General features: G+C 34.2%; 1 protein-coding gene and 1 long non-coding RNA gene across 4 annotated transcripts in view; both read right to left on the bottom strand.

Moving 5' to 3' along the window:
* Positions 1-2,613, bottom strand: part of LOC135842327 (uncharacterized) — a 406,653-nt gene extending 404,040 nt beyond the window's left edge. The window contains exon 1 of the long non-coding RNA XR_010558111.1: positions 2,600-2,613. This is a non-coding gene — a long non-coding RNA (uncharacterized LOC135842327). The remainder of the gene's footprint in view (positions 1-2,599) is intronic.
* Positions 1-23,631, bottom strand: part of LOC135842319 (Ig-like and fibronectin type-III domain-containing protein 1) — a 315,844-nt gene that overhangs the window by 287,104 nt on the left and 5,109 nt on the right. Inside the window, exon 2 of one of the 3 annotated variants that reach the window (XM_065359716.1) lies at positions 1,054-1,109. The exons of the other annotated variants lie outside the window; for them this stretch is intronic. The gene's annotated coding sequence lies outside the window, so the exon portion shown is untranslated. The remainder of the gene's footprint in view (positions 1-1,053; positions 1,110-23,631) is intronic. 3 annotated transcript variants of the gene reach the window in all.

Raw genomic sequence — 23,631 nt, 5'->3', positions numbered from 1 at the left:
CGTCTGTAAGTATAAAAACCGTAACGATGAGAACTCGCTTACGTATACGTATTTAAAATAGGTAAAAAATAAATCTAATGTTTTACTCGAAGCAAATTATTTGCATAGCTAACAAAGTTACCAACAATGTAAACAATGAAACCCGCATTTTAAGTTTGAAAAACAAAAGACAGACTGTATTCCTTACGGGTGTTATAAATACAGGCAATTATCAGTGGCTGCGTTTTAAATTTACAAATAAAACGCGCGCAAATGAAAAGCTATATTCGCGTAGAATGAAGATGGACGCCCCCACTCCTCGTCTTCAGTGCTGCGTGAGCGCAACCATCATAGCCAGATTCGCGGAAAAATAATACACAGTATATATAAGTATACAACTTTGAGAGTAGAATTTTTCTTAATTTGTTACGCTGAAATGATTCAGCTCCTTTGAATGAGCGTTTCATTTTACGAGCAGATGTTTATTACGCGGTTGCAAGAGTCTGCTAAGGCGAAATTAAATGATAAAAAGAGCTGTAAATATTCTCGCTCCAAACCGGCGAAGAGTCTCCTTTGTGTTTGTCAAATTGTGTACATAGCGAGCCTCGCGATAATTATAAAAAACAAGTCCGATTTTGTACGCGAGAAAAAATAAAAAAATAAAAAAAAATGAGACACGAATAGTAGAAAGGTTTTTCGAACGTTTTCATCATTATAAAGATGTTTAATACGAGATATCGTCGTCGTATCGACGTCCTTTTTTTTTTCACGCTCATTTTTCTTTCTTCCTTTGCCAACTCTTCTCCCAAATGGCGAAATTTTCGATAACGATATCTCGAAAAAAGAAAAAGATAACTAGAAAAACGAAATATTACATGCTTTACTTTCTATTCGTCTTGTTTTGTTTTTGGTTATTTTTTATTTTTATTCCCATTTTTTTTTTTTTTTTTTTTTGTAATATTTCAGACAGTTAAAAAGAAAATTATCACGATGATTGGGCAGTGGAAAATTTGTAATGATATCAAATCATTGATCAATACTGTTGGATTCGTCATTCATCCAAAAATTGCTTACCTGCTGGATGTATTTTGAATTTTTCTCAATTTATTTGGCGGAAAGTTGGTACTCACCTGAAACAAAAAAATGAAATAAAATAAAATTACTATGTCAAAATTCAAAAAAAAATCTGAATTTTTGGAAATGATTAGTCGTTTGAGTGTTTGGAGCCAAATTCAGATACGTATAAAAAGTCAACATTTCAAATGCCTGGTTTGAATTTTTTTCAAGTTCTTCAATCATTACACAGTTTTTTTAAAAAAGTTTTGGTCAAAATGTATCAATTATTTTTTTGTGAAATTGGATGGATATAGTTTCGGATCAACAACGGTAGGTACAAAAATAATATTGAGTACCAAAAAAAGTCATCAAACTTTGGCGAAGAACTGCCGAAGAGCGAATTCTCCCAGAGAAAAACTAATTGCTCATAGTTAATTCGTTCAGATGAACATCAACTTTCAAGAGGAAAGATCGCGATCAAAAATTTCAATTCTTTTGCTCATTAAAATCCACATTTTTGATAAAAATTGCAGCATAATTTTAAAAACGTCATCCATTTTCTCACACCTCCCCCTCCCCAGGCACAATTTGGAGTCTCACTCAAAAATTATAAAATCCACTAAAAGTCAAATTATCTGAAAAATCATTCAAAAATTCAAGAAAATGTATCAAATTTACACATTTGGAAATTCGTCGAAATTTGAATAAATTTTCATTAAGTAGGTATAAATATTGAAAAATTTGCTGAAAATCGATCAAATCTCTGAACTGGAAAAAATCCGACTCGGAGGACCAAGTTCTTTTTTTATCCACAACCCACAAGAAACCTCTTTCTTTGTCGCTCATTGAAAAAGGCATCGAGCACTGTTCAAATAATATAAACCGTATCGTCCACATGAACATCCATAGGTCAGAAATTCAAATCCGGCCCGAAGGACCATCTTTATTTTGACCACATCAAAATATTTCCTTTAGATTTATGGTTTTCAACCCAGAATGTACCAAGTTCTCTTAAAAACTATCCATATTGATACGTAATTTCAAATTTTGAAAACTTCATCCTTATCATACCGGGTCTAATTTGGTGCTCCAACAAGGAAGCTTCTCCAGATGTCCGCCTTTGATTTAGAACGAGACCCAAATGTTTCAAAATAACATGATCTTCAATCTCAATAACCAAAATTTCAATTGCCTAAATTAATTTTTTCATTTTTGACAAATTTTTGAATTTTTTTATTTTTGGCGATCTGTGATTTTAAAAATAGGTATCTATGTTTTGATCAATAAAAAAGATATTTCATCAATTCATCATGAAGCCTCCAGAGCGAATTTATATTTCTCCTTTAAAAGTCTCCAAAGGCGTAAAAATCCATTTGGGTAGGTAAAAATTGAGTCAGAGCATATTCTCGGCCAGTTTAAAAGGATTCTCCACATTTGAGCCGATATCCAGACGAACATCTCAAATGCATTTTTTTTGACCAGAAAATTCAAAAAATCAGGAATTTATATTCTTAGGAAAATTTTTAAAATTTGCACGAATGCTTATATCTTGTCTAAAACCAACTCTCCCCCCCCCCCGAATCCAAATTCTATAATTTCGAACCAATTTGGAGCCCTTGGCTCAATTTTTGATTTATCCATAATTTTATACTTTCTCTAGAAAGTGTGAAAATTAATTTAGATGGCAAAAAATCGAGCAGTGAATTATTATATATTCTTGATTTATTCAACGAATTTATTCGCATATGGCTCGAGAATAAGCCACAACCTAAATTTTTGATTATTCGAATAGATTTCCACGCCCACTGGAAAAATTTCAAAATTCCAGAAAAATTAAAAATCGGACTGTGGGCTCCAGAATGGCCAGAAACTGTAAAATTTAATTTGGGGGAGTTGATATTAATTTCAGGATTAACTTCCATCACTTTTACACTGAAGAAATTAACACAAATTCTTTTTTTTTAAAAAGCATAACTAAATCTCCGAAAATGGTCAATTTTGAATTTTAAAAAATTCGCCAAAAATCGAACAATCAATTTGAGCAGCAGAAATTTTGGTTTTGAAAGGTTTCGGACTGTGCTCTATCCAAAAATAGCAGCCTCGTTCAAATCGGGGGCGGACACTTTGAGATCTTCCTTTGACAGCTGCGTAATGAAATGAACAGGTGGAAGAAGGGGGCACCATATTTCTGCTAGATCGCGGGTTGTGTCTTTCTTGTTGAGCTCAAGTTGGGTTTGGATCAGCTAAATCAGGTTAAGTAGAATCACCGGGGCTTAGAAACAGTGAACTGTAATAAACTTCTCGTTGGCTCCTGGCGCAGAACCCGTGGCTTAAAAAAAAATCAATTATATGGAACATTTGGGTGGATCGTGGGGAAAACAATGTTGGAGGATTTTCACCGAATTCAGTGGACACCATTTTGAGTTGAAAATTACTCAGAGAAAATTTTGGCTCCTAGATGCTCCTGGAGGAGAGATGTAATAAGCCCTCCAAGAGGGGTGATTCTAGAGAAAATCGTGTTTTTTTTCGCTCTAGCCTCTACCCAACCTGTTTTTGGAAAAATGGCCTAATTCCAAAAGATACGTATTATTTCAGATTCTGGGTCGACCTATGCCATTGTCATCAAAATCCAAGACCACTTTTAGGGTTCTACTGAGTAGTTGAAAATTTGCTATTCGCTTATTTTTGGGTAAATTCGAATTTTAAAAAAAATTTTCTTCTCAAAATATTTTGCAATAATTGTGCCAAGACATCTAAAGGTACCATTTCTGAAACTGGTGAAATATTCTGGAACCCAGGGGTTCCAATTTTTTGGTACCTAAGTAATTGATTAGATATTGTCATTTCAAAAAATCGAGAAAAATAACCAAAACTTATTATATTTCTTCGTGTCTTTTTTTTGGAAATTCATTTTTTGAAATATCCCCTTTTGAGAATCCATATCTCTCCTCCAGGGACACTTACTGAGCCCAAATTTTTTCTAAATGACTTTTAACTCAAAATGAAATATATGAAAATGTAAATTTGAAAAAAACATCTTGCGCAGTTCGCAAGATCAATTGACTTTGCTCTAAATATACCCCAGTAATTTACCAACATTTATCTCAGTAATTTACCAGACATTACTTAAAAATTTACCAATTTATCAAAATGCGCGGAAGTACCCAAATTTACCGATTTAATGAATACGAAAAGTCGAAAACATCGACAAAATAAAATAGTCAATCATAAGTAGCCATCATATTACACTTTTATGAAATTGATTTTCAAATATAAATTATCGTACTTATGAAGACGTAACCGTCATATTACAAGTGGAATAATATATCAGGAAAATTGTTGACAAAAAACAAAATTATTACCGAAATTTACCAATTTACCGAAATTTAGCTATTTACCAAAATTTACCAATTTACCAAAATTTACCAATTTACCTATTTACCGAAATTTACCTATTTACTGAAATTTACCTATTTACTGAAATTTACCTATTTACCAAAATTTACCTATTTACCAAAATTTACCAATTTACCAATTTACCGAAATTTACCAATTTACCAAAATTTACCGATTTACCAAAATTTACCAATTTACCAAAATTTACCTATTTACCAAAATTTACCTATTTACCAAAATTTACCTATTTACCAAAATTTACCAATTTACCAAAATTTACCAATTTACCTAAATTTACCGATTTACCAAAATTTAGAGGTTTTTAATGGCTTAATTTTTATCCAGAATTGAAATTTAGCTATTTACTGAAATTTACCAATTTACCAAAATTTACCAATTTACCAAAATTCACCAATTTACCAAAATTTACCAATTTACCAAAATTTACCGATTTACCAAAATTTACCAATTTACTAAAATTTACAAATTTATCAAAATTTATCAATTTACCAAAATTTACCATTTTACCAAAATTTACCAATTTACTAAAATTTACCAATTTACCAAAATTTACCAATTTACCAAAATTTACCGATTTAACAAAATTTACGAATTTACCAAAACTTACGAATTTACCCAAATTTATCAATTTACCAAAATTTACCACTTTACCAAAATTTACGAATTTACCAAAAATTACCCCAGTAATTTACTAACATTTACCTCAGTAATTTACCAGACATTACCCACTAATTTACCAATTTTCCATTTTACCAAAAATTACCCCAGCAATTTACCAACATTCGCCTCAGTAATTTACGAGACATTTCCTCACTAATTTACCAATTTTTTACCGAATTTTAATTACCCCAGTAATTTACTGTCAAAGGGGCAAAGTCGGTAAAAGTACAATCGAATATCAATGTTTTATGCTTTGACGAAGTCCACAGGCATCAGACAACTTCCCATCTTTTAAAAAGTAGCCTAACTTCCTGAGGGCACTTTAATTTTGCTGCACTTCATATCCTGCTGAGCTTGTAAAAAGATCTCATAACTCATGAACTTACACAATATTAAACATCATCAGATCAAAACGTACGATCGCAATAACAAACTTATATCAACTCAGTAAAATCCAAACATCGCTAAACAGGTCGGCAAATTTCATTACCGGATCTGAGCCCAGGCAGAGCTACGATACCTTAGCCATCGTCATCGGCACAAAACGCGTTAATCTTTGAAGAATGTAGATATGTATAAGGCATCGAAGAAAGGCACATACCTCAACCATCAACTACACACAAACCAACGTCTAAATCGAATTTCACGTATAAAATTTTCCCAAACCAGGCATAGCGGCAAAATAAGCGCGTATTGATTAAATAATGCCCTCCGCCAATCTTCTCCAGCGTACCCTTCCTGCAAATATCCTGACAAGCGACACCGACAACACATCTTCCGCACATTCTAATACATCTCTTCTGTATAGGTAGAGGTACCTAGCTCTCGCTATTCTTCATCTGGCATACAAAAGAGGGAAATTACCATCGCATTCCTACGCCTGGAAGGCGTTCGGGTTAGGTACCATTTCAATAACACGTGAAACATCTCCATTTACCTATTCACGTCTTAAAAAGCTCTAACCGCCGATTCGGCAAGTCACCTTATAAAATATTAAAATCGCGCCGCGTTCTGACGCTTTCGGTCTCGCGTCAAAAGACTCGGTATACTAATTAAAAATCCAGTGTCTTCGCTAGCGATTAAATAATCATGAGCTTTTCTCGCTATTCCAACGAACGAATGAATGAATGAATGAATACAAAGTTGAAGAGGTGGGCATAGGCAGCAGCTTTTGCTCGAAAATACCTTCAACTTTCGTTATACATATAGACTTAAGCGAGAAAGAGAAACGAGGAAAAAAAATAGAGGAGAAAATTTACCAAAAGGGTCCTCGTCTTCTTGATGATGTATTCACCTATACAAACATACGCGAGTATATGGTATATGATCGAGCTAAAAGTTATGAAGCTTTCGAAAGTAATTCGAACCGATTTCGCCCCAAAAACTTTGTATCGGAAATATTTTTTGACGAGGAAAATACCGAGAGTATAGAGGTTTACCTCCCTTCTCAGTTCGTCTTCTTACTCTCTTTACTCGGTTTTCTTTATTAGCTTTGAAAAGAGTCGTTAAACGAGGAAGACCATGGCGAGTAAACTTTTCCGACATTGAGTTATTTTAACGGAGCTTTAAAGCATTAATTGCATAACCCACATTAAAAAAAAAAGAAAAGAAACGAAAAAAAAAGAAAGGGGGCCGCATGCTTTATCAATTTTTCGTGCCATCAAATTTACGACAAAACGCCTTAAATGTTACTATGGTAACAAAGAATAAACACTGTATAAAAGTAATAATATTATTTTATACTGATGTTGCGAGTAATCTTTGTTTGTGTTTGTTGTCACGGAAACTGCTCTACAGTATATCAAGAAAACGATAGAATCATTCGACATCACGCGGAAGCGGCTGCATGCCTCGTCTATACGTAGTATAATTACCTACGCCTAAAAATTCACCCTGCACTAAGCCTATTAACTATCAAAACAAATTCGAAATTCGGCTCTGGCAATCCGCCCCATCTATTACCGCGTAAAATTCAAAATAAAATACAACCTTTTAATACACAAATACGAAGAAAACGTGTAAATAGTCGCGTTTATTCCGTCGAGTGGAAATTTCAAATTTCCGAGTCGTTTAAATTCTTCACCTTTGAGTCGTCTGTGTGGTTTTTTTCTTCTTCTTCTTCTACGGTATACTATTTTGACAATAAGAAAACGCTAAAAGTACCGTCGGTATTTGTTTACCTTTTTTTTTTGTATTTCGAAATACCGAATAATAGAATTCTCTGTTTGCAATTTGTCTCGTAAGGTAGTTCCTTTTTTTGGAAAATTTTCCTGTCTATACGTTTAATGCTGTATAACGAAAAAGATTTTCAATTTGTAAATATGTTTTCAAAAGAAGATTTGACGGTGTGTTTTTTTTCGAAATGAAATTTCCCAAAAAATAATGAGAAATTTTACTGAAAATGGTTTTGTCATTTTTTGCCCTGAGAATCAACTACGACGAGCTTGTGTACGGAATTTTCCATGGATCTAAATTTTTTACCCTTGTTTATCAAAGGATTGTTTTATTTTCCTGGATAATATTATAAATTACGAAACATTTTTTTTTTTTTGAGAGAGAGATTTTGAAGAATACTCGTTTGATTAAAAAAGTAACAAAGGTTCTAGAAAGCTGAAACTTTAAAATTCTTACAAAATTTGTTCCTCATTTGCCTTTTCATTGTTGATTTCCAAGTTTTAGAGCGAAAAAATTCATGAATACCCAATTTAGTAGTACTTCTTAAAACGAGAAGGTGAGGTGGGAAATTGTAGAAAATTTGAGAGCATAGCTGCGTAAGATGGATGAAATGACCTTACTCTTGGATTTTGGAACTATAACCACAGCGGAAATTCTTACATTCAGTATAGAATCCTCTTAATAAAATTCTTAGATCGCTACCTTATTCCTAATTCCTCCAAAAGGGGTCAAATTGCAATTTTTGTTTAAAATTTCTATCGTTGGCAGTTTCTGGCGGTAAAATTTATGATAAAAGCATCCAAAAATACACTACAAAATCGAATTTCAAGTGTTGGGTTTCATTTTTTGATTTTTGGAAATTTTTAAAAATTCATGTGATCTATTTTCCACGAAAAAGGGTCAAAATTTCAAAAAAATGATATCTGGTTCATGTTTTATTTTTGATCTCTCGAATCGATTGATAATAGTTTAAAGCTCTTTTGGAACAATCTTCAGAAAATTTTCAGATTGTCCAGTTTTAAAGAATAAATTGGCGTATACAGAACCAAAATGAAATTCAGCATCTTTTCGAGCACAAGAAAATATTTTAAAAATACTGGAGAAGCTCTAAAAGGGCTCAAACCACCATCAATCGATTTGAAAGGTCAAAAATAAGGTTTTCATCAACATTTTAACTTTTTCCTAGAAAATTTAGACAATTTTGAATTTGAAAAAAAATACACCAAAAAATAAAAAAGTGAAATTCAGCGACTGAAATTTGGATTCTGTCAAGTTTTTTTTGTTTGGTCCAAAAATTGTTTGCTGTGTTTGGAATACTTTTTTACTGTCGCAGGAGGGAAGGAGGGAGGGAGTGGCGGCAAAAAATAAGTCGACCTAGAGCAAAAAAATTTTAATCCTGTCCTGATTCAAATCACAAAAATACTTACATCACCACTCAAATTTTCAAATATTAAATTTCATTTTTAGCCTTTCGACGAATTTTTGAATATTCAAAGGCTCGCAAAAGAAAATATGTTGTATCAAAAGTTGTATGAATTCAAGTCGAAAGTTCACACCTCAGATTCACATTATTTCAGGCCCTATTTGCAGCTACCCGAAATTGATTATCTGACAGGGAGGAAAGGGGAGGATACGAGTCATTCTGAAACCTTTGATTTGATTTTTGGGGTTTTAGTTTTTGAAAAATACCACAAAAAATCAGCCGAGACTACTTCGATTGATACTCGAGCATAATTCGTCAAAATTCTGCAGTCTGCGTTTCATATTTTGACGATTGATTTTGGAGAGGGGGAGGGGCCTGACATGTGGAGAAAAGCAGGAATGAATTGTTTCAACTTTAAATAGAGGTGAAATAAATTTGGAAAAAATTTCATAACTTTTTCCTGATTTTTCAACAAATTTTTGGCAGGAAAAAATTTGGAGATTAGAATCGTCAAAAGAAGATTTTAGAAAATTATCCTCGAGTGATATCGAAGTGTTGAATTTCATGATAATAGTTTTTCGTGAAATTTTTCAAAAATCTGAAAGTCCAAAAAATAGGACGTCAGTCAAATTTGAACTATTTGTAAGTCTATCATATCAAATTTTATACTTTTTTATGGGCTCCTGAATTTTCAAAAAAATCGAAAAATTGTAGTCAGTGGGCACTTGAAGTTTGTAAAGGAAGTGTTTTTGAATATTTTATCGACTTTTTGAAATTTTCGGTTTCTTTTCACACGATTTCGAATTTTTGATTAAACCAGGAAAAATGGCATTCATCACCTATCTAATCAAGAATCTGATAAGATTATTGTAAAACTGGCAGGAATAGGAGGGTTCTTGGGGGGGGAGGGAGAGCTCGAATAGAAATTCTCCTAATAATTAAAAATGTTTGCAAGCTTTCAATGCACAATATCTGTTTGAAAAATGTTTCAATAGAGATCATAGGTACAGAGATAGCAATTTTTTCTAAGTGAAGGAGAGAAGCCCTCGTAAAACGAAGGCTAAAAAACAATACAAGTTGAGCTCGTGTTTCTCTAAACACATTCTTAGTAACAATTTCAATCATAAAATCACTTTCAGATTTCTGATCTAGCAAAATTTTGCCCCATAAACCAAAAAGTGTTTCAATTACGAATTTTCTTCCACCAATTACCTACTGAATTTGCGGTACTGCCACAGTCTATATCGCAAGTTATGCCTCCTGCAGTTCCAAAAATTCGTAAAATCCATTTCAAAACCTCATCACCTTTACACAAAATTACTCGTATTCTCACCAATGACGAGGTATCTCTTTGTAACACAACACAACCGTATGGCAAACTTGGGTAACAACATCACAGTCGACTTGATAATATTGCAGCTTTCATCATTTACGTGGTACGAGCACATTTACTCAGTTTACCTAGGGGTTTGCTGACTTCAATACCTAACCGAAACAGAGCGGAGAATTCCAAGTATGCAAACCTTTATACATATTTTTTACCAAACACTCGATCCATTACGAAAGTTCACACGATACTTGTATGCATAGCAACGCTATTACCTTAATGAAACGTACAGTCCACAACATAGGTAGGGGTAGAGGTACCTCAACACTCAACAGTCAACTCGACCATGGCCACACTTGGAGAAAAATCCACGGCTACGTTTCATTTACTTCCTCATCGCTAATTTAATAAATTACGCCACGTAGTAAAAACAAGACAGCAGAAAGAAGTAAAAAAAAAAAAAAAAAAAACGTAGAAAAAAGTCATTAATTAGTTATATTACAAAGGTGCTCGTTAAAACGAGGGTAAAAAATGTTAACTTGTATCTACCTTTGCGTTTGCATGCTAAAAAGAAATCATAGTAACCATTTTTTTTTTTTCAAAACCGAGCATACTGTCCGAGATGTAGGTACATTCAGCGAAATATGACGTATGGTCGAATTTAACCAGCAAAGCGTTCTGTTTAAAAATGAAAATTCGCGCAATAATTACACAAGAACGACTCGGACATGATGAATTAACAAATCGCCCGGCTGCGTTTACCATACACATACAATACATAACTGCATGAAGTGTCGTATTCATCGTATCAAACAATGACAACTCTCGATTCTCGATGTAATGCCATCCGAGACGACGTCGACGACGACGCGAGATTACACTAAATTCTCGAGAGCTAATTTAATGACAATTTTTAATTACCATCGCCAAATGTAGAAGTATAACCCGGCGGGCTACCCGTTGGCCTTGCTGATTACAGAATTCGGCCAATTCGGTAATACAACGTGCAATACAAATCGTATACAGATGTACAAATGGTACACAATTGTTCCATGTGTTCCAATACATGTCTACCTCTACCTACTCAATAAGCTCGTATGTGTCGAACATGATATTTAAGAACAGATCATGACGTCGACGACGATGCAGCAGATGAATGAACTGCGGTAGTCTCATTAATGCGAATAAAAATTGGATCGAGGTTGTTCGTGATTCTGATTTCTTACATCTTCAGTTCAGTTACACTTTGGTATTGCCTGGTGAGGTGTATTAATTACCAGCAGCATACATATCATGTCAGTTCCGAATTGGAAAGCGTTCCGGTTTTGATTTATATTCATATTTGCAGCGATCAGTGGCAAAAAAAAAGTGTAAGAGGGAAATGGTCACGTGGCAGATGCATTTTCGGATTCTTTTGAAATCAACATTTTCCAAAATAATTCGAAAAAATGATTTTGAGGAGTGAAGATGCCGAAGAAGCAAAATTTATAATATCTTTGGAAAACCAAAAAAAAAATCGTTTTTGTCTCATCCTTATTCGCATTTAAATTCTGACAAGCCTGCAGAAACTTTAACCTAAAATTGTCAGAAGTGATTCCGAAAGACGAATTTGGAATTTTCCAAAATTTTGAATCTAGTCACACCTCCACTTCTAAGCTCTAAAAATGGATATTTTGTGTACATCTTAGGGTGCTCCTTATTTGTATGGTGAGCCCCCCAGGTGAAAAAAAAGTTGTGCCGGTGGGCCCCCAATTTTCCCATATATGAAAAAATCGAAGTATCAGGCAAAATTTTTAAAATTGTGAACTTTCTAGTTCTAACACCTCAGTTAAGTCCCTACTTACGTAAAATCAACCTATATACCAATTTTAGCCCCCTATCTCCACCCAAGACTAACCAGTGGATTAGAGGGGAGAGCTCATATTTATGCCTACATACTGGTGAAAAAATATTTAATGACGCCCTAACTTGTTGTTGGGTTTCACGAGAAAAACTTCTTCAATCACGTTAGTAAAAAAGAGTCGTGCTAGGGAGCACGCCTCTCCCCCCTCCCCCCTCAAAATATAAAAGAAATCAAAAAATTGAAATTTTTATTTTTTTTCACATTAGGTATAATCCTTGGATTTGGTCTATTTTCATTAGAAATACTGTTGAATCTTTTATGACCTGTCTACATGATGAAAATGTGGAACTTGTCTATGCCTCCTTCCCCAGAAAATGAAAAAAGGGTGAATATTATTACATTTTTGCTTCCATATTCTAATCCTTGGATTTGGTCGATCTTTATCAGAAAAGCACTACCTATGTCAGACTTTTAAAAACTTGTAGAAAAAGGACGTTCTGAATTTTGACTTTGAGAAACATTGAAGTGGACGTTTTGTAATAAAATCAACTTACCTATGTCAAATTTTCACATTAGACTTATTGAAGTTCTGATATTTTGTAATGTAAGACTTGAAAACTTGAAAAAAATCGTCAAAAATCCCTATCAATGAGATTTAATTTTCAAGTTTAAAGCAAAAAAAAAACATATCCATGACTTGAAACTATCTTTGCAGAGGAGACTTCACCTCCATTCCAAAAAAAAATCAACTTTGTGGATCTCTATCATCTACATATGTAGGTATTGTAGGTGGTGAGCATTGTAGAGGGGACTGAGAAAAGGTTTTTCTGGAAAAAAGAATTATCTAAAAGCATTCTGCACAGAGATGAAAAATGTTCACCTAATTACAAGTACCTATAGACATCAATTTTCATCTTTCCCAATATTCTTCAATTTTGGGGGTCTCATAAAAATGGACCACCATCATTTGGAGGACAAAAAGGTGCTTTTCTTGAAAAAGTGGTTATCTAAAAGTACTCTGCTCAGGAATGAAACATTATCAAAGAATTTGTAGGTATAGATATGAATTTTTCATTTTTTTGTTGATTTTTTTCAACTTTGAAGGGCTTTAAAGGTAACCAACATGATTTGGGACACCGGGGGAAGGTTTTTCTTGAAAAAGTGCTTATTCAGAAAGATTCTGCACATAAATAAAAAATTTTCAAAAAATATCTACAGACATCAATTTATAATATTTTTTTTATTCTTCCCAAATTTGAGATGCTCCATGCAAGAGAGCCAAAATCATTTGGGGGTCCAACAATGGTTTTTTTCTTGAAAGGAGGCTTATGTAGAACAATTCTAATGTGGAAATGAGATATTTTCATCAAATTTTCCATAACTTTGATTTATTATCATTTTTTGTGATTTTTTCAACTTTGAGGGGCCAATATGGTTTGAAGGGCCGGGGAAATTTTTTTCTTAAAAAGGGGATTTTTTAGAAACATTCTGGCGCAAAAACAAAACATTTTCATGAATAGAACGTTTTTTGATTTTTTTGATTTTTTCCCCACTTGGGGGGCTACTGGCACCACTTTTTTACAGATAGGGGGAAAATAAAAAATAGCTAGGGAATCATTTTCTTAACCGAGATCATGTTTTAGGGGGGGTGGGAGCTACAAAATTCCAACTTTTCAAAATAAGGAGCACCCTAGTACACCTACTCGTATTTCACTAGCCAATATTGAAAAAAAATTGTTTTTTCTCACCCCCTCCTCCTCTCTTCCGCCATGAGAGCACACATCTCATATACATATTTCTTGATAGCCTTCGGTTGGGTTTACAATTTGAAATTGCATCTGACATGGATTCCAGAGATGAAAAAAATACGTCCATTTGATTTCATATCGAATTCGAGAATTCCAAAACTTCCCTTTCTATTTATTTATTTTTTGTTACCAAATTACCCCTCTTTTTTAGGTGTTTTTCAAATTTTATTTTTTGAAAAATCAGCAACACTACGTCAATTAGGAACTTGGAGGGACAAGAAACATTTATTTCGATACCTCATTCCCTTACTCCGGAAGTTCAAAAATTCAACAATTTTTTTTAAAAATTCCCCCTCTACCCCCTCCAGCGTGTCATTTATCAGGTGTAGAGTCTCACCTTGGGAACAGATTTTCAAGTCAGGACTCTAAAACTGAAGCATCCAAATTAAAAAACTCACAATATGCAAGGATGACGAAAATTTCTAGACTTTGAAGTTTTTAAAAGTATGTTTGACCATACAAAAGGATCAAAAAATGAGACCAAAAAAAGACTACCGAAATTTTTTTTTAAATCTTAAATCATCGTCTTTGAAAAATAAAGAGCTTTTTAAAGTTGACATTACTCATCAGCCCGGATGTGCTAAATCTTATAAGTGTGTTCTTACATAATACGTAGCTATAGTACCACTAACCTTGTGTCCTTTTACCTATTTATTTTCGATAATCGCGAAACCTGCGAACGAAATATTATTTACGAGAATGACCATCGGTCAGCAAATAAAATTAGCGACGAAGAAGTACGGAAGAGGACGAGATAAGCATGATAATGCAGAGGCAAACAATAACACCTTTTAAGCATGAAGTATACATAACGTACGAATAGCTATAAATAAATAACTCATCTACCTATCAGTTCGCCGTTGCCGTCGTTTAAATTACCATTTAATGACCTTATCAGCTTTGTCCAAACGGACAAAGAAAAGAAACAGCATAAAATACACAATATTAAGCAGTCGAGTAGGTAAATAAATCGTAAAAATATTATGTATATTTTAGGTAAGTATAGGTGAAGCGATTAAATACTAATTCGAATTCCCATGTCTATTAACTTATCTAATTTCTGTGGTCTGGTTATCAAGAAGTAAATAAAGAATTTACACCTTAAATTATACCTCGTATAATACAAAATATAACCTATAGTCGAGGTTACATTTGTTTGTATCGTTTGCCAAAATGCATTAAATCAGTTTTACCTCCGTGCCTTGGTGGTCGGAAGTACACGAATAGAAACAAATTGATACGCGATAAAAGCGATCCAAAGCCAACGATGACCAAATTATCTGACAAATGACAAGGTCGTTCGTCGTCCATCGCCTATAATGTCCACTACGATCTGTCGAGCTCGCCAGCCAGCATCAGCAGCGCACACACATACAGGTAATTATAAAATGGTTATGGTATATGGTAACGTAACAACAACGAAAAAAAAAAAAACTTGAAACGATGCTGATAATAATAGAGGAGTGGGTGACAGAGCGAGAGGAAGGATGTAGGACATTAACATGATGATGAAGAGAACATCTCTGCAGCGCCCAGTACAGCACAGCTCACAAAAGCGAAGCGAACCGAGTCGAGTCGATTCGTTGAAAAAAACAGATCACAGCTTCCGCGAATATATGTACTCTCGTAAAATTGCTACTTATGGTCTCTTTTTGTTATGGCCAAGTTGAAACGTTCGCAGCCATTTGAAACACGCTATTAACCAATTAATTCTCATCAATGGAGAAGCACAAGTGCAACTCTTCAATATACTAAAGTTGGAGTACATTTGGAGCGTACTTCGTAGTACTTGCTCGTGCTGCACTGTGGCTTTTTTCAAAAAAAAAATAAAATAAAACGATTCGCTGCTCTTTGTGCAATAATCGAAGAAAACGAGAGAGACATGGTGGAAGTGGTGGTGGTGAACGATTTCCAGTAATAATTTTTTTTCTAGGTCATATGCGTGCGAGATGCAGGCAACCAGGCCCTCAAAGAGAACAAACATTGAACGCTGCGCCAAATAACACATTTCATGTTTCTTTTTACCACGACCAAGATACGATGGGAAGGGAGCACGGTGGCAGGACAGATACACACGCCGAGATGGTTATGATGATATGTTTGTTTCACATTTTGAACTACACCGTCAAAACTAAATGCTTTTTGTGTAAATCGAATAATATTAGGTACCTCGTTCGAGGGTAAATAAATACACACCAACTATACGTACAACCAATCGGTTTACTACAATTTTCAAACAGAGCACACCGTGTTTATCTGGCGTGATGGTAGCTGCGTACATATAGGTGTATAGGTAAATGGAATGAGAGTATCTGCGAGAAGTATTATACGATAGCTTAAGCGGATTACATCGAATAACAGTTATAGTTTTACTGGTCGTATGCTCTCTCTATGTGTACCGTCTACAAAAGCTTGGCGAATTAAATACTCATACCTACCGATGCGGCGAGTATAGCGAATTCATTCACGTAATGAATATAATTACGATATTGTCGACGAATTTACAATGTTTATAGTCGCCGTGTATTGTGATAGATGGGATGAAAGGAGGGAAGAGGAGGGGGGGGTGCAATGATGGAATACAACGCCGTAAACGTGTATTCGTAATTTCGTATAGTTATTACGGCCAAAGAGCTGTTTAATTCTATCACACCCGCGTGTTGACGAAACTCGGTCCTCGATTCTTGTCATTTTGGTCGATTCGTCACGTCGTCATTTAGTACCTACCTATACGTAAGCTGGGGAAATTTTGAATTTTATTACTGCTGTGGAATTGGGTACTGACGCTTGGAGCAATTTTTCTGATGAGAATATTGAAAGATATGATCTGGAGGTTGAAAAATTGCAAAAAGAAAGCATTTTTTTGATCTTCGAGAGTTCCTTCATTTTTAGAGCCATCTGCGAACGTGTTTTTTCGAATGATACAAAATTTAGCAGAAAAGTACGAAGTAAGCACCTTTGAATATAAGTCGAAATTTCAAATGGAACGAACAATAACGAAGTTGAAGTGAATTTTTTAAAAAACTTGTTGGGTAAAAAATCATGCGACTTTATTGAGGCCCTCGACCAGTCTTGAATTTCAATCAAGAAAAAGAGTTCAATTAAATAATTCATCATTTTGTTGCAAAACAAAGGTGAAGGTAGGAAAAGAGATCATTTGACCATACTCTTGGGATAACTTTCGCTAACTTTCGCAGTTCAAGAGTTCCGTTCAGAATCGTCTGGGTGTTGGTTCTGTAAACTGTACTCACCCCCCCCGTGTGTTCAAACCCAAGTAAGGACCTGTGTTTGAGACAGCATTTGTTTCAAACAGTGGGTGTTTTCAGACTCAAGTAGGGACCTGTGGTTGAATGAATGAATGAATGAATGAATGAAAATTTTATTATTATTCGGTTCAGCGTAATTTAGCGCTATTCATGAATTTTACAAATAGGATTTTTTAAAACTTGAGAAAGAAAAGAGTTGGTGCTAAGAAACCTAAAAGAAATGTTGAGGAAGTTTTGGTTTGAGTCTTGAAGGGCGATTTTGCCCGATATTGAAGAAGCAAGCAAGGGTGTTTTCAGATAACCTGTTCAGGTACCTATTTTCCAGTTACAGTTTTCTGAAAGTTGTCTATCATTCCAATTTTGAGCTCGTGTTGTATTTGGGTAATCCGGCAAAACCATGGAGTGTTGGTGGCGATTCGACAAAATTTATTTTGGAATATTTGAAGTTTTTTCTTGTTTGTTTTGGAGGTACCGTACCATACTTACTGGAGCTGCATATGTAAATGTAGGATGAAGAATAGTCTTGTAGATTAGTAATGCTGTTTGGATTTTCAAGTGTGAACTTCTGTTGATTAGCGGGAAAAGTGTTTTGAGTTTGAAGTAGGTAGCTTTCATTTTCTGTGAGACGTGACTTGTGAAAGTGAGTCGTTTGTCAAGGAATACTCCAAGATATTTAACGGCATCATCACTCCGTTCTACGGTAGTGTTTTTGATATTAATGTTTCTGGCAGGGTTGCAGCAATGTCTCAGCGTGAAGATTTTTGTAACAGTTTTGTTTGGATTGAGTTCAAGTTTCCAGGATTTTAGCCAGGAGTTGGTGGTGTTGATACTTTGTTTGAGTTTGTTGATTGCACTGGAGAGATGATTACTTTGGGTGAATAAGCAGGTAGCATCTGCAAATTGAAGAATTTTAGCACTTGATGATGTTGTGATGTCGTTGCAGTAGAAGTTGAAAAGCGTAAGGCTTAGAACAGCTCCTTGAGGTATGCCTCTGAAGATAGGTTTAGTTAGGGTCTGAAAGTGAATCGTTTATGTGAATCTGGAATATAGACAGTAGAGGGAAGACTTCGCACTATCGTTATAAAAATGTACATTTTCCGTGCGCAAGGTTTTCGTAATCACGAAGTTGCATGCGCGAGCGCTCTCTATTATTCACAGCGCGAGAAATGTACGAACTACGTAGATTCAAGACTTTCAAGAGCATCGCTATTGTACAATCGCGAAGTTAAATGCGCGGCGCCCTCTACAAATTCTTCAAAACCTGGCGTCCGAAACGCGACTGGTTTTGATTTAGTCCCGCTTTGAGTGCGAAGTCTTCCCTCTACTGTCTATAATCTGGAAGCAACTGTCTGATAAGAACGATTTGATAATATCAAATAAGTAATGAGGTACTTGAGTATTCTGTAATTTTTGTAGGAGACCTGAATGCCATATAGAGTCGTAAGCTTGTTTAATGTCCAGAAAGGCTGTGGTGGTGTACTGTTTGTTTTCAAAACCTTGGTGGATAATTTTGGTAAGATGATGGAGTTGGTGTGTTGTTGCTGTATGCTTTCCAAAGCCCTGTGGTTGAGACTGACACTGTTTCAAACAATGGGTGTGTACAAACCCAAGTTTTTCAGTCTTTCCACCTGTCTGTCTTTTTGTCTTTTCGTCTTTTCACTTTTTTGCCCTTTTAAGAAACCTAGAGTACTTTCCAGCCAAAATCAAGCAATCAGAATTGAAAACACCAGTGGTTGAGTCAGACATTGTTTCAAACAGTGACCCCCCACCCACTCAATTACTTTCCACTTCAAAAACATTTAGGTACCTACTAACAAACTTTTTTAAAATCAAAATTCCCTCAAAATTTCTCAATATCTTTTCAAGTAAAAATGGGCCACAAATTCAAACAAAATAATAGTAAATTTCCTAAAAATTAAAAATAACATTTTCTGGCATCTAATAGAACGAAATGTTCTGTACCTGCTTTTGGCCATTTTTGAGCAAAATTTTTGAGTGCTTGAAGAAAAATCTTGATTTTTAAAAAAAAATCATTTACAATCTATAACAGTGAAACATTTTGAAAGCATTAAGCAAAATGGTACAGAATTAAGGCAGAATTCATAGAATGTATCCAAAAGCAAAATGAAATTTTTAAAACTCAAAATTTTTTTCAGAATTTGAAAATATTAAAATATAAAAATTCCAGAATAAAATGAGTTAACATCAAGAAATGTTGTCTAATGATTCGGTTAAATTATGAAAAAAAAAAAATCATTAAAAATGGATAAGAAATGATGAAAAAATCAAACACTTGCTTCAGCAATAAAATTTCCCCCTCCCAAAAAAAAAATAATTTAATGTGAGGCACATGATAACATTTCGGAAGCTAAACGTGTGAAGTTTACTGATTTTGAGTTTTTGGGTGGGAGAGGCATAATCAAAGTCCTCAGCCTACATAAGACAAATTAATTTTTTTAAACCACAAGAAATTATAAAAATTTCTAATTTATTTTCTAAAAAAAAAATCTGCCTAGTTCGTTCCAAGCTTTTTTTTCTGAAATTAAGGGAGTGCCTATCTACTCTACTACTACTCGAAAATAATTAACCCCAATTCTATTTTGAATCTCTTTCTCAACTCCTCACCCCTCACTCTTAATATTTCTCATTTCTCAAAACATATTCAAAACGAACTATACAAAAAAGATAATTTGCAGAGCAGAAAATTCTATTCAGTTCGACTGATGTTGATGATGGAGGGGAAAAGGCGAGATCAAGATGCAAAAATGCATCTGACGAGGGGGTGGGGTGGGGGGTAACCCGTGAAGTATTAAAAAGACATAGAAATTTTTAAACCTGACAAAAGGGAACCGAAACAGGATACTAAAATACACCACCAGCCAAAATTTCAGGTGCTAAAATTCTTTTATTAATTTTGGACGAATTTTTGAAAATTAATATTTAGTCAATTTTTATAGGAAAAAAAATCAAAATTTGATCAAATCGGCATAAAAAGCTGAAATTTGGTTCGTACCCTATTTTCGACCTCCTAAGTCAATTGAAGACGGTTTCGAACCATTCTGAATTTTCAAATTTCTTTTTAAAAATAATCACTAGAGAAAATTCTAGATTCAAAACGGCAGAAACAGATTCTAAAAACATGTGCCTAAAACGATCAGAAGGGTCCCAAAGATGGTAAATCCGAGTTCATGGGTGCTCAATTTCATTTTCACTCTAGGTACTCGCAGCGTCTTTTCAAAAACAGCTGAGAATTCAAAAAAAATCTGCTGGAGGTTCCAAAACGGTTCGAAACCATCACCCATGGAAAAAGAATATTTTAGAATTTCATGTCATTTTGAGTGAATTTTGATTTTTTTTACAAGAAATGGGCCTTTGAATTTTCAAAAATCCGCTAAAAATTGAAAAATTAGTTTAAGGTCCAAAAAATTGTTCACAAAATCGATTTCAACTAAGTAAATCTGCATCTTCCCGAACGTAAAATCCGCGACTTTAACCGAACAGTAAACATCGCTTATTCCAAAAGCGTATTAATTTAAATTACCAAACAACCTACCAACCATGATACAGAGAGGGCAAAGCTCTCGCTGCACACATCACATATAAAAGCCAAGTCAATTCGTCGAATAAACGACGTGCGGTATAATGACTCCACGAAACTTCTAATTACCCAAGTTGTTACTCGAGGGGGATCAACACCAGGCAGGCTGAGGAATGGCGGCGGCGCGGCGTCGGCGTCGGCTTGACTTGGCTTACACTTACACATACTACATCGCCTGAGAGACTCCACCAGGTAAATATGTATTCAAATCCACAACTTTGTTCGCGTGTATCAGCCAAATTAAAGGTTAAATAGGTCAACCGCTGAAACTTACGACTATCGTAGTGAATTCAACCCCAATCACGTGGTATGTTGTACAGCACTTTGTGTAATGATTGCCGAAAGAAAAGCTCGACCAGTGACCATATTGGGATCGATCCAAAAAAACAATACTTGCACCCTTTTACTTTGCTTTTCTGAGAAACTTACAAGATATATTTTATGTACCTATTTACGAGTTTCCATTCGCACTCGCATATTCAGGTACAAGTGGATTGGTACAAGATATAGGTCTATTAAGTGCCCAAATCGTCTTGTATTATACATAGATACTGATGTAAGCTATATTTGTATCACCCAAATACCCGCAACTACTTCAGATACTTTTGCAAGCGCATTTATATTAATTAATTACTCAAGGTACTAGGTGCTCTTTGGTACGCGCCAATTCGTAATCACGCGCCTTGGCCGTCACAGATGGGCTGCTTTATAGAGTTTTTCCCCCTTTCTTCGCAATTCGCTCACCATGGTTTGCTATATACGTAGATACGTACAAATACAAGACATACCATGTGCCTTATACCTTGCTTACTTTATAATATCGTAATATGCGTCCGCATGCGTAAAACGATTCAAATAATGGCAACAATATATACATGTAATGCACCAGAAAACGTAACTTAGAGAGAGGTTCTCTTTCTCTTACTGGTCTGTCTCCATCCATCTTTCTTTCTTTGTTCGATACTGACGTAATAATGTTGTCGGCGATGCATCGTTAATTATCGCGCAGTAATTGCTAAGGCGAAACAGTGAATTTGAAGTCGGGTATTTGGGAAATCACAACGCGTTATACATATCAAAGTATATAAGAGTATGATTATGACCAAGACCGAGAGAGTGACTGCAATCTTATACACAGAGTGGGCGAGTGAACATTGAACAGCTGCAAATAAAAATTATAATTTCGGACGTCTATACGTCTGCATATTTTCAACGACGGTATTTTTTTAGTAATACGAGTAATTTTCTGGTAATGGCTACTTTTTCAGATGAAATTGATTGAAATGGCATTTCGTCAATAAAAATTAATGTTTCGTAATAATTGGTCGTTGCAGAATTTAAAGATGAAAATTCGCGAGGTTGGTGTTCTTTTTATGGCTTTCTTTGGGCTATTGGGTATATTTGGAATGGGCAGATGCTCTTGTGTTAAGTCGATGGAAGGGTTCTATTTTATACCTGAGGCTTCGAGTAGGTTTGGTTTTTCGGAGACACGCCCGGAATCTTAAAAAAAAATACCAACTGCAAATTGGTGCATTTTTTTCCAAAAATCGGATAAAGTGACAAAGTATTTGAAAATTTAATGTCTGATACATTTTTCTTGGTGGAACAGCTAATGAGAACGAAAGCGGATTCTCGTTCAAAAATTCTAGGGACTCTTTTCCATTCTGAAAAATATTACATAGATTAGCACCCTTTCTTTCGGGGCATCTTCCTCACGTTTTGAAAATTACAGCAAACTTTTCTCATAAAAAAATCACATCATTTTACTTTTCGAATCAAACATTTTCAAAAGCTCTTGGTGTTGAAATAATGTAAAAAAAAGTCAAAAATGCATTAAAAAATCACTTAAAATCACCAATCTGCTAAAAAAATTGCAGCAAAATTTTCCCAAAATGCACACAAAAGTGTTTAAAAAGCATTAAAAATGATCTGAACATACTCAAAAAGCTGCATAAAAACGTCTGAAAATTACCAAAAACTGCTAGAATTTAATCAAAGTTGTCTGAAATGCATGGAAAAATGTTGAAAATGCGTCAGGATGTCGTAAAAACGTACAAAAAAAGGCATTAAAATCGCTGTTTATTTTAGAGTGATGAAATTTGCCGAAACAGAATGAAAAAGGGGTAAGTAAATGATGTGATAAGACTAAAGAAGTATCAAAATTACCAGATAAAAATAACCAAGAAGTGAATAAATGTTAGTGAATTTGATAAAAATGCACGATCAAGTGTCAAAAATGTAGGAAACAGTTGAAAAGTCAATAAAATCACAGAAAATTACACAAAAAATATGACACTTTTCAAAATTTGACAAAAATGCATAAAACATATTGAAAACGTGTTGAGTAAAATGATGTAAAATTTTTACAAATGTATTAAAATCACAAAAAATTACCTAAAACTAGTAAAATTTTGAAAAATTAGAAAAAAAGCACAAAAATTGTTAAAAATGTGTCAAAATGACGTAAAAATACTTTTAAATACTAAAAAAAACAACATTAAAATCACTGAAATTTTGAAACAGTGATGAAATTTGAATAAAATTGGGCAAAAATGCACAAAAAGATGTTGAAAACACGTTTTAAAAAAAAACATTTAAATCACTGAAAATTATACAAAAAACTGCTCAAATTCCAGCAAGGTTTGTTTAAATGCACGATGAAGCATTAAAATGAAGTAAAAACTGTCAAAAATGCCAAATTACCCCATACAAATGAAATTTCAACAAATTTTGCAAAAAAAAAAAGTATGACAAAGAAAGGTTTAAATGCTTTTAAATGATGAGAAAGCATTTTGAAAAATCATTAAAATCACTAAAAATTACCAAAAAGTGATATTTCTCAAAAAAAAACAACATATAAAATGCTGGAAAAATGCCCAAAAATGCAACAAAATCACTGAAACTTACTGAAAAAGTACAGAGTTTTAGTAAAGTTTTTCCAAAATGCATGAAAAAATGTTGAAAATGCGTAAAAATGATGTAAAACATTGAAAAAAAAATTTTATCACTGAAAATTACCAAAAACTGCTGAAATTTCAATGAGACTTAATCAAAATACACGAAAGTGTTTTTTTTTTGT

Source organism: Planococcus citri, chromosome 4, assembly GCF_950023065.1.
Source record: "Planococcus citri chromosome 4, ihPlaCitr1.1, whole genome shotgun sequence".
Classification (NCBI taxonomy): domain Eukaryota; kingdom Metazoa; phylum Arthropoda; class Insecta; order Hemiptera; family Pseudococcidae; genus Planococcus; species Planococcus citri.
This window is presented reverse-complemented; position numbering and strand designations above follow the sequence as displayed.